This window comes from Oryx dammah, unplaced genomic scaffold (genome assembly GCF_014754425.2).
Source record: "Oryx dammah isolate SB20612 unplaced genomic scaffold, SCBI_Odam_1.1 HiC_scaffold_25, whole genome shotgun sequence".
Classification (NCBI taxonomy): Eukaryota; Metazoa; Chordata; class Mammalia; order Artiodactyla; family Bovidae; genus Oryx; species Oryx dammah.
In genome coordinates, this window is record NW_024070209.1 from 50,254,221 (window position 1) to 50,266,908 (window position 12,688).

Consider the following 12,688-nt stretch of genomic DNA (forward strand, 5'->3'; position numbering starts at 1 on the left):
TTTCTACAGGTACTAAGAGCTATTTGTCCTCCTGTATGTTGATTCATCATCGCAGTGAAAGCTCACATAAACAGGTGTTTATTGGGTGACTGCAGTCTGCTCAGAAGAGTGTTAAAAAAGGGAACAGAAAAAATGTAACAGTAACGAGTTTTGTGACTAGAGAATCCATGTAGACTATCAACACTCTATCTTAAGCAGCTTTTTTCCAAGAGAGCACAAATAAAAGAATGACTGCTTCCACTGACCCCAAGTTGTAGGTCCTGCCCTCCCCCATTAACATACAAGTGTAAGCAGAATGGAGGTTTGTGGTGTGGAAATGGGATAAGGGGAAAATAATTTAACCATTGACCAGAATACGAGTTTCAGAACACCATTTCCAAAAAATGATTTTCGTACAAAATATGACTCCTCTCAAAGTGATCAAAATTCTTTTGGGGATATTGATCATGCACACACACACAATCCTTGCAATAGAGAGTACAACCAGAATAACTAGTGCTTCAGGCTGTTTACTACAGAAATTTAGTGATGTGGGAGATAGTGAGAGTAAGCAAAGATTTAGGGGATTTAGGGGGAAACTCTGAGCTCAGCTGGTAAAGAATCCTCCTGCAATGCAGGAGATCCCAGTTTGATTCTTGGTTGGGAAGATCCCCTGGAGAAGGGATAGGCTACCCACTCCAGTATTCTTGGGCTTCCCTGGTGGCTCAGCTGGTAAAAATCCACCTGCAATGCAAGAGACCTGGATTCCCATCCCTGGGTTGGGAAGATCCTGTGGAGGAGGCATGGCAACCGGCTCCAGTATACTTGCCTGGGGAATCTGCATGGACAGAGGAGCCTGGTGGGCTACAGTTCATGGGGTCGCAAAGAGTTGAATACAACTGAGCAACTAAGCACAGCATAGGGCAGCTGCTAAATGTTGAATACATTCTTTTTTAAAAATTTGTTTATTTAATTATTTTTGGCTGTGCTGGGTCTTCCTTGTTGTGCATGGGGCTACTCTCTAGTTCTGGTATGCAGGCTTCTTATTGTGGTGGTTCCTCTTGTTGCAGAGCATAAGCTCTAGGGCATGTTGGCTCAGTAGTTGCGACTCCTAGGCTCTAGAGTACAGGCTCAATGGTTGTGGCACATGGACTCAGCTGCTCCACAGTATATGGGATCCTCCCCAATCAGGACCAAACCCTTAGCCCCTGCAAGTGGACTCTCCACAGCTGAGCCATCAGAGAAGCCCCGAATATGTTCTTTATCTCAGCTCCAATGTTTTTTATCGTCTTCTGATATGAGACCAGTTCTTATTGAGATATTATTATTTTTGAAAATTTGCCAACATTGGGATCTAAGGTAAACAAGACTTACTGTTTTTTCTCATCTCATCGTTGTCATCATTTATAGCAGAATCATTTCCTTGCTTGTTATGTGATTGTCCACTAAGGTAACTACACCACATACTGATATTGGATAAAACGATTGCATCATACATCAAACTTACACTGGTTATCCATTTTACATATAGTAATATGTATGTTTCAATGATGCAGGGCACACAAAGCCAATGCTCTGTGATAACCTGGAGGGATGGGGGAGGGAGGGAGGAGGGGGTTCAGGATGCAGGGGACACATGTACACCTATGGTCGATTCATGTTGATGTATGGCAAAAACAACCACAATATCATAAAGTAATTATTCTTCAATTAAAATATATAAATTAATTAAAGAATCAAGGATTGCAATAACCCAGGAGAGAATAAGGATTGCTAAGAAATTATGGGGAGAAGGCAGATTTGCTTACATTGCATTTAAGGACATTTTCAAAAAAGTTAGACAATTCGTTGGTTCACTTATTCCATTGAAGGAAAAGTACACTCATCTATTATTCTTCCTCCTCCCACTCTTAATCTCTTACACATACTTCTTGTTGTTTAGTCACCAAGTCCTGTCTGACTCTTTGTGATCCCATGGATTGTAGCCTTCCAGGCTCCTCTGTCCATGGGATTTCTCAGGTAAGAATACTGGAGTGGGTTGCCATTTTCTCCTCCAGGGATCTTGCCCACCCAGGGATCCAACCCATGTCTCCTTCATTGGCAGATGGGTTCTGTACCACTGAGCCATAAGGGAAGCCCCCTCTATACATATATCCAGACCTTAATGAGAAAAAAATAATCAAATGATCGTTGACAGGTTTATCAACTTAAGGCAGCTTAGGTTCTACAGAGTTAAAAAACAAAAAGTGACTTTTTTTTGTACAGAAAATATTCACTCTATCAGGCTTTGGGAAAATGGGTAATGCCAGAGTCTCATTAGAATCATCACAGCTGGTTTTGTTGTTTAATTTGGCTTTGTTTCTTCAAAGTAGACTGTCCTGATCTAATTCCCCTTGGTGATCAAAATGTTTTCTCCCAGTCTTCTCCTTGTCTGTTTACTTCATTTGTGCAGCCTCCGTCTTGGGAAAACAAGAGTTGTTAGGTTAAGATAATTCAAGAACAATTGCTGTTTATATCAAGGAAAGAATATTTTCTTCCATCTACATTTTTACCTACCTGGAAATTTGCTAAGTCTTCTTGACACTATTGCAACTTGTTTATAAAACATATCAGAAATTCTCAAGATGCAGAATACATGGTTGTAGCTGTGAGGTGGACACAACAGAGAGTCAGAGGCTCCCTGAAGGTTTTGATGCATCAGTTGCACAAGGACAGTGGACCCAAAAATTCATGGGTCAAGTCCAGGCCTGTGAATGTACATTCACCCTTGCTATGGGCCATGCCCAGGGACTGATGCTGGGTCATATTGACTCTGCTAAGGCTTAACTTGTGATCCACCAGGCCTGCTGTTGTTTTGTTGTGTTGAAGTGTTCAACACCTTCATTCTATGGCTCAGCACTGGGAGTAGAGAAACAGAATGGAAATTTAAGAGACAGAGCAAATCACAGGAATTGAAATAATCAATTTGGAAGCAAGAGTGGACAAGTAGATGGCAAGAGATAAACTGAGGAAGGTGGTAAAGATTCAACTACTTTTAAACAAATAATTAGTAAGTACCTACTGCGCAAAGAATCGGACATGACCGAAAACTTCACTCATCGCTATCAAGGCATAGCTTATAGATCCTATAGACCTGATGGAGTCTAAAAGCTGAACAAATAGAAGCAAGAGTAAGAACAATAATAAGACATCTACAAGTAGCACACAGTCTGATCTTGGGGTGTTGAATTTTCTTTTTTCTTTTTAAATTTTTATTGAAGTGTAATTGGTTTACAATGTTGTATTAGTTTTAGGTATACAGCAAAGTGATTCAGTTACACATACACAGTTTTCATCTTTTTTAGATTCTCTTCTCATACAGATTATCACAATGTATTAGGTAGAGTTCGCTGTGCTATACAGTAAGTCCTTGTTGGGCATCTATCTTATACATAGTAGTGTGTGTATGTTCTTCCCAAGCTCCTGATTTATTGCCTCCCCACCCTCTGCCTTCCCCCCACACACACCATGTTTCTCCTTTGGTCACCATAAACTTGTTTTTGATATCTGTAAGTCCACTTCTGTTTCATAAATAATATACCTGTATCATTTCAAAAAGTTATATTCCACGTATGAGTGATATCATATGATTCTGTCTTTGTCCGCTTTACTTCACTTGGTGTAATAATCTCTAGATCCACCCATGTGGCTGCAAATGGCATTATTTCATTCTTTTTTATGGCTGAGCGATAGTCCATTGTATATATGTTCAAAAAAGAATAGAAAGATGAACCAAAAAAAAAAAAAAAAAGAGAGAGAGAGAGTAATCAATCCAATAAATAAACCCATACATGACATTACACACTAAAGGCTAAACTAGCAAAAATACAATTCCAAAAGTGTGAGGGAGAATTAAATGTAACAAAAAATCCTGTATAAATAGGAAAAATAAAATAAATAAATTTAATTGAAAATAATGGCATTAATAAAGAAAACTAAAAATTTAAAGGAATAGTAAAAAAAAAAAAGAGCAATAGAACAAAACTAAAATGAAAAAGACTATCTATCTATCTATCTATATAGAGAAAGAGATTAGAGGTTAGAAGAACATTTTCCTGTGATCTCAGTTGTCCCTGTCCTTGCCACACAGTGAGCTTCAGCCAGTCTGCTTAGATAAGAAGTCCTCCAATATTTATAGGAAAGTCTCTCTACCTGCTGTGGGCTCTGTGGTGTCACCTCAGACTCAGATCTGGCCTTACTCCAGCCTGAACTTGCTTCTGAAGTCCACAGCTGACCCCGAAGTCCACAGCCTCAGGGCAGTTGCAGGGATTTAATACACTGCTCTTGTGACTGCACAAGCAAATTCCCTTCCTCTTCTTGGTGACCCTGCCCCTGATGCTCAGCTTTGGGTTTTGCCCCATCTTTGCTTATAGTCCATTCTCCAGCATTTGTTCCCTGCCAGACAGGAGAGGGCCAAAGCAGTGGCCAATTAGGACTCACTAGGTAGCTCAGGCCAGGGAGAGGATGGGATACGACAGACACCATTGGGATGTGCCTGCAGTGGCAGAAGCTGAGGGAAGTTGCTACAGCCTGAGTCAGCCTGCACACTCTCCCAGGGGAACTGGCCTTGAGTCATGCATATGGGCAGTAACCTACCCTGCTCAGAGGCTGGTGGCTGCTGCAGTGGCTGTCACACTCACCTCTGGGGTCAGAGACTGAAGCATTGTCTTGCCCCCCATCTCTAGCACTCACATAGGCAGCAGCCCATGTGCCTGCCCCTGGGGTCAGAGACCTCAGCCACAGCCAGCACCCCCAGCCTCTGGTGCTCACACAGGCTTTTGCAGCAGCCACTCAATGTGCCCAACTCTGGGGTGACAGAGTGTACCTGCAGCTCATCCCTCCTATGGCTCGCACAAAGGTGGTACCCTGGCATCCGTGAATGTGCAGTGTTAGAGGGTCTCCATAGCAGTGATCTCTTGCCTCTCTGGGAGTCCCAGACTTTTCCCTGGAATTCCTTAGCCCCCTCAGAGTATCTTCATAGCAGTCAACCCCAGGCCCTTCTTTGGGGTGTGACTTCCAAAGCCTGAGCCTCAACACCTAGCCTCCACTCTCCCCAGCAGGTGTGCCCACAAGTGTCTCAGGCTGGGAAGTGCTGGTTGGCACTGATCTCTGTGCTGAATTCTTCCCACTTTGCCTCCCACGTATCTGTTGCTGTGCTCCCGCCTCTGAAGCTCCCCATGTTCCCTCTTATGAGGGGGTTTCTGAGTGTATGGGAACTTTTCTTCCTTCACAGCTCCCTTCCTAGAGGCGCAGGTAGGACACTGAATTTTGAGGGCCAGATGGAGATTCTGCTGGTAAATAGATGAAATACCAAAGTGGTAGAGGTTTTCAAATATGTGATTTCTTGTTGTATCTGTCAAAATAGCCCCCTTATACATGTTTACTTAATCTTCTGAAAAATGTATTTCTCAACCTGTGATGCTTACCTTCTTTCAAAGGCACAAGCAAACAACATTCTCATGAGGGTCCCATGGGTTTCACTTGATCATTCTGAGTATCCTTCATTTCTTTTATCTCCAGGCTATACTAAGATGGAAGCACTGATTTCACACAAAACGTCAAAAACTGACTGAAAGATCTGCAGCAGCGTTTTGCTATATGGAATCCTCTGTTACTCTGAAACTCAGTGCACACACGAGTTGTTAATATGACAAGGTAGAATGTTAATAATGACCATATTCCTGGACTGTGTTTGGAAGCTTCAGTAGCTCACCCAACTGAGCAGGGGCAGGACCTTATTTATTATTCTGCTAGAGTCATACAGTGCCTCTGCTCATGGGGAACCTAAGAAAGCCCCCATTACTCCCCCAATGCTTCAACAGAGACTATTTTATTTCCGTGATAATCCCTCGCCTAGAGACAACCAGGTTTGATATGTATCCTCATTATGATTTTATGAAGCAGTAAATGCCACCACCCTCATCTACCATGAGGCAGCATCCACTGAAGGAGGAGGCTTAGAACCAAATTGATTTTTGAAATATCATAGGAAATAGATCATTGGTACATTCAGCTCACGATGCAGATTCTGCCCTATCTGAAGTCTCAAAGCCTGAAGGCTTCTCATCTTCACAGAACTATGGGAGAAGGAGTGGAGTCATGCCAAAGGGCATTGTTTTAATTTTTAAGCATGTTTGGTTGAAAAGCTATTCCTCTGCAGGTGGCTTTGCTCAGAAACAGCTAAGACTCTCTGAGGCTATGAATGAAAGCCCTGTCAAAAGAGAGGGAGTAGATGTGAGGGTGGGGAGAGCTTCCGTGCTGGACTCGTTCAAGCTTTAGGATGACTCACAGATCAAGGGGCTGACATGGGAGGAGGAGAACAGCACAAAAAACTAAACTTTTGGCAAAGTCACAAGCTTCTTCCTTTGGTGATTTTATAAGGTTTTGGCTGACCGAGGTTGTGTATAATCACCGTCATTAGGACATTTGTTAATTAGTGCCATCTCCAGCCTACTGATAAGTGTAATTAATGTAGTCTTTGCCTACCTGGGAATGAAGCCCAGCATTTCCTTTAAACATTGAAATATTGGAGGCTTTGGTAAGAAAAGGGAATTATGTTTTATTCTGTTGAATAGAAATGTTATCAACTGAAATTAAGTCACTATGAAGTTACTGGCTGGATAATTGAGATTCATTGTTGCACACCAATAATTCTCTTTAGTGCTTCATCACTTGGAGTTTAGATTCAGAATACCTGGGTTCAAATTCTGGCATTTTTACTTCCCAGCTGTGTGACTCTGGGCAAGTTAGTTAACCTCTCTGTTGTGTTCCCCCATGTATAATCTGAAAGTAATAATACAATTTAAGTTATAATGTTGTTCTTAAAAGCCAATTATATACGGTAAGTAAAGCATTTAACACAGTATCTTAACACAGACTAACACAGATGCAGAATAAATAATTTATAAGTGTTATTAGATTATTAATTAATTAATGTTCAGTTCAGTTCAGTCACTCAGTCGTGTCCGACTCTTTGGGACCCCATGAATCGCAGCACGCCAGGCCTCCTTGTCCATGCCGCTGCTGCTTCAGTCGTGTCCGACTCTGTGTGACCCCGTAGACGGCAGCCCACCAGGCTCCCTGTCCCTGGGATTCTCCAGGCAAGAAAACTGGAGTGGGTTGCCATTTCCTTCTCCAATGCATGAAAGTGAAAAGTGAAAGTGAAGTTGCTCAGTCGTGTCCGACTCTTCACAACCCCATGGACTGCAGCCTACCGGGCTCCTCGGCCCATTGGATTTTCCAGGCAAGAGTACTGGAGTGGGGTGCCATCGCCTTCTCCATAGGCACATGTTATTTACCAGTCAGTTAAAAGAGAACTTTAGAAAGCATGTTATTTACATGGATACTAGATTGGAAATTTAGTAGCATTTACTAGTAGGAAATTGCCAAAGTTGTTTGTTACAGCACAGCCTAGGCAGTTGTGAATTGCTTCAGAACTGTGTAACTCTCAAGAAGCAAGATTGTTAGTTCTTGTTTCTACTTGCATAACTCTTTTTGCAAAACAATGCTCTTTTTCATTTGCTAACTGTAAATACCTTGAAGACAAGGTATCTTACCATCTTACAGCTCCAATACTCAGAGTTCATTGCATGTTTAAAGAATGTTTGGAAAGCATTGACATGATTTTATACTACAGGCTTTGGTCATTATTTTCCGGTGGCTCAAATGGTAAAGAATCTGCAGGCAATGTGGTAGACCTGTTTTCAATTCCTGGGACAGGAAGATCCCCTGGAGAAGTGAATGGCAACCCACTGCAATCTTCTTGCCTGGAGAGTTCCATGGACAGAGGAGATTGGCAGGTTCCATGGGACTGCCAAGAGTTGGACACAGCTGAGTGAGTAACACATTTGGTCATTATATCTAGTCAATGATTGCGTGAGCAATGCTTTAAAATTAGTAGGGTTTATATACATATATATATATGTGTGTGTGTGTGTATATATATATGTCCGTAAAAGTGAAGACATTTACTTTAAGAAAGCGTCTCATAAATTTATTATTTGGAGATGGTTGGCACTAACACTGGGATGAACCTGCAGGTTGTATCTGTCATCAGCTTGTTGGTCATCAGAGTCCTAGACATCTTTCCCTTTTGGCTTCTCACTGTACTCTTTAGAGATTATCATTTCCAGATGACAGCTTGGAATTAGAAACACGTTAATTATTCTTTTTAAGTTTTAAAGGGCTGGGTGCCGCACCGAGAGTATCATGATGACTCCAAATGGCTTTTGAACAAATATGTGATCAAACAGAGAAGACTGCAGGAGTTTTCTAGTTCATCATGTAGGCATTTAAAAATTATGAAACCTCATCAACCCAGGCCACACCAGGCACTTTACTTGTCAGCTCTTTCCTAATTTCTCCTTGGATATTCTTGTCTAACTATGCATACTTCATTCACTGATGCATATAAAATGTATAGAAAGATTTCCTCCATTTTCTGAATTAAAAATAGGACAGGATATATGCTATTTACTTGTCTTCTAACCTTTCATGGAAAAAAATGTAATCAATTAGTCTTCTAATTATAGATCTGTTTTTTGGAGGACCAGAGATATAGGCTGGGCTGGATATTAAAGACTGGGAATCGCATCTGATATGATACAACTCTGATATGATGTTGCATTGCATGTTTCTTGTCCTTTTTGTTGGATTCTTTGTGTAGCTCATGGTTTGCTCAAGAGATTAGGAATTCTATCCTTAATTCCATTTGAATAGAAAAATGGCTGGAACCTGAGCACTGCTTCCAGGGGCTTAGTCTCTCCCTAACTTTTTTTTTCTTCATCTCCTGAGACAATACTGTGAATAAACCATTCCACAAGGTGACACTCTTCTCTACTTGTCTCTGCCTATGAATTCCCATGGGCCAGAATGTTTTGCTCTTGCCCTTCTGTAGTTGCCAATTTCATAGATCAAATAAAAACAGTCATCCAAATCAATGTCTCCCAAACATTAGTCCACAAAATACAAGTTCTGAAAGATGCTAAAATTTGCCCTTTTATTGTTATGTTTGGAAAATATTTTTTCTCCCTCTTGGAGAAACAGATTATGTGTTATTGCATTAAAAGATCTCAGATTTCTTTTTTAGAGGAAAAATACACCCGTTTCATTTTAACTCACAACTCTCATATTTATGTAAAACTAGAATATTTATAAAATTGCAACTATTACATTGAGTCCTGTGAAATATTGTTCCTTGGGGTACTAGTTTTGAAAATGCTGACTTGGTCCTAGGTCATCAGAGAATCAGCTCCCTCTAAGGGACAACTCTTGGCTAACCATCCGTGGGTTCCTTTCCTCTCTATGACTTCCCATTATTAGTTCCCTGAAATTCTTCCTACCATCACCTGCTATATGCATGACACGGGGCATAATCCAATGATTTTGGTTTATTAGGATTTCATATTTTCTATTTCTAACTGATCTTCTGCTCCAAGGTTTCCTTTGAAGGGAGAAGGCATTTTTCCTTTCAGAGTATTATTTCAGCTATTTTTTTTCTAGGGGCACTTTATATCTTGTACAAGACACTTGTTTATCTTCTGAGTTTGGAAAATGTTTTCAGCTTGACAACTAAAAGCATATCCTGAAAATTGGAACTCTCATCTCTTCATATCAGATCAAAAGTACAAAGCAAGCCCTTGAGCTATACCTCTATTATATTACATGTCAGCAAGACAATTCCAGTAGTTGTTCATCGTTTCATTTTGTAACTCTGAACAAATCCATTGCAGACATTCATTTGTCTTTCAACCACAACTTTCATCTTGGTGCCTCCTAATACCAGTTGCATTTACTGTTATTGTAGGCAATTATTTTGCCAAACTGTTGATTTTAAGAGGTGTATCACTGCCCTTCTACAGCAAGTGATATTTTATTTATTTATTTTTATTTATTTTTTATAATATAAATTTATTTATTTTAATTGGAGGTTAATTACTTTACAATATTGTATTGGTTTTGCCATACATCAACATTAATCTGCCCTAGGTATACACGTGGTCCCCATCCTGAACCCCCCTCCCTTCCTCCTCCCTGTACCATCCCTCTGGGTCATCCCAGTGCACCAGCCCCAAGCATCCAGTATCATGCATCAAACTTGGACTGGTGATTCGTTTCATATATGATATTATACATGTTTCAATGCCATTCTCCCAAATCATCCCACCTTCTCCCTCTCCCACAGAGTCCAAAAGACTGTTCATGTGTGTCTCTTGCTGTCTCACATATAGGGTTATCGTTACCATCTTTCTAAATTCCATATATATGCGTTAGTATACTGTATTGATTCTGGCTTACTTCATTCTGTATAATAGGCTCCAGTTTCATTCACCTCATTAGAACTGATTCAAATGTATTCTTTTTAATGGCTTAATAATACTCCATTGTGTTTATGTCCCACAGATTTCTTATCCATTCATCTGCTGATGGACATCTAGGTTGCTTCCATGTCCTGGCTATTATAAACAGTGCTGCGATGAACATTGGGGTACATGATATTTTAGAGTAGCAAAGTCATCCACAGCTAGCTAATTCCTCTGTGTTTTGGACAGTGTCTTAACTTACTGCTCTGTCCTTTCTCATTACTGAAATTATTTATGCTGTCTCTCCAAGTGTATCTCTTCTTTCATCAATTTTTCTTCTGACAGCTAGCAGTGGTCAAGATGTGAAAATTGACTGAATGAATTTTTCTTCTATCTTACTAATGAGAGTCACTATGACATGAGCTCCCATATTCCAGGATAGTGAATTGGATTTCATATTGATGACTTGGCCTTCCTTTTCAGACTTCCATTCCAGGCAGTGTGCCTGACATCTAGTCCATGGTCAACATGTGATAATTGACTGAATGAATAGATGATTGCTGAACCTAGCTGAAACACACATGGTCCTAAATTTTAGAACCCTCACCTGTCTGTGCAACACCTCTTATTTCCCTTTCTCTTGTTTTCATCAGACAAATACCACATCCCCTTCTGCATGAGGTGAGAGAGCAGTGGCTTACAGCAGATGCTAAGTATAGAGAGCTGATCACCTCGAAGGAAAGGAAGAGGGATTTCCAGTGACATTTCAGGGTAGCCCTGTAAATTCAAAAGCTGATGCGCATCTGGTATAGCCTAGAGAAATGAAAGAAAGCATTACAGTGAAATTCCATGGACGGAAAACCATACCTTTCTGGAATCCCAACTCTGAACTGAACTTTCCTCTTTCCTAGCTGGGCTAGGGAGAGTCATCACCATCAGTTATACCTGAGAGGAAGGCCTTAGGGGAAAAAAACGAGGAAGAGAGGCAGGGAGACAATGAGGAATTAGGAAAACCTTGGAGGGGGAAAGTGAAAGCAAGCTGACCATTAAGTTCTCTTCTCTAAAAAAATGAAAGAGGAAAAAGAAAACAAAAACAGATGAAAGGACCTAAGGAATACCAAGGAGTGAGAATATAGTGTTAAAAACGGGGGAAGAACATCAGTTTTTGACTACTCAGAGGCAGGAACTGATGCTGGTGGTATCCCATAGTGTTGTGTAACCTTTGGTAATTTACTAGACTTGTTGAATCTGCTTCTTTATCAATAAAAGAGAATAACAACACTTCGTGTTGGAATTTGAGGAATAATTGTCCATAACATAGTAATAGAAATAGCTAAAGTCCTTGAGTCCTTGTTTGTATAGTTGTAGTATTAGCTAACATTTATTGGGTACTTACGCTGTGCAAGACCAAGGACTTTAAAACATAGACACCTTCATTTAATCCTTGCAGCTACTCTAAGGAGGTAAGGAAAAGTCCCTGTAATTATCCTCATTAACAGATGAATAAGTAAAGTAAAGTTTGGGGAAGTTAAATAAGCTACTCAGATCCCAAAGGTGTTAAGTAACACATCTGAAACTTAAATACAGGCAGCCTGACTCCAAAGCACATGTATTTAACCATTAAACCATATTGTATAGTAAAAATTCTGCCTGCAATGTGAGGCACCCAGGTTCAATTGAACTCAGGTTCAATCTCTGGGTTGGGAAGATTCCCTGGAGAAGGGAATGGCTACCCACTTTAGTATTCTTGTCTGGAGAACTCCATGGACAGAGGAGCCTGGCATGCTACAGTCCATGACGTTGCAAAGAGTTGGACAGGACTGAGTGACTAACACTTTCATTTTTTTCTTATAGCACTGCTTATTCCTTCAGAGTCTACAAGGTTAAGTTAACAGCAAAGGAGTCCAGACATGTTAAAACACAGAGAAGTAAGATCTAATCAGAGAAGAATGTTTGCAATATCCAGAGACCATGCAGAGTGAGCCAACACTTTCATTGCAGTACTTCTAATAGTGCTGTTCTTTAGTCGCTAAGTCATGTCCAACACTTTGTGACCCCATGGACTGCAGCACACCGGGCTCCTCTAGGGAAAGAAAGCTTCATCCTGACAGAGGTGGGGAAACATAGGCCGAGAGATCATCAGCAAGAACAGCAATACTTTGGAATTCAAATTGAGCTATTAAAAAAGTGCAGATTAGGCATTTTCCTCTGTCACGTGTCCTGGTTAGTACAATTATATGAATAGAGTATCCCTGATGTGAAGATGAACTTAAAGGAGAGAACCAGGGTTGCATGGAGTCTTAGACAATGTGAAGAATCATTCATTACAAAATGACTTCTGTGGCTACAGGTCTACAGAACTGCATTGC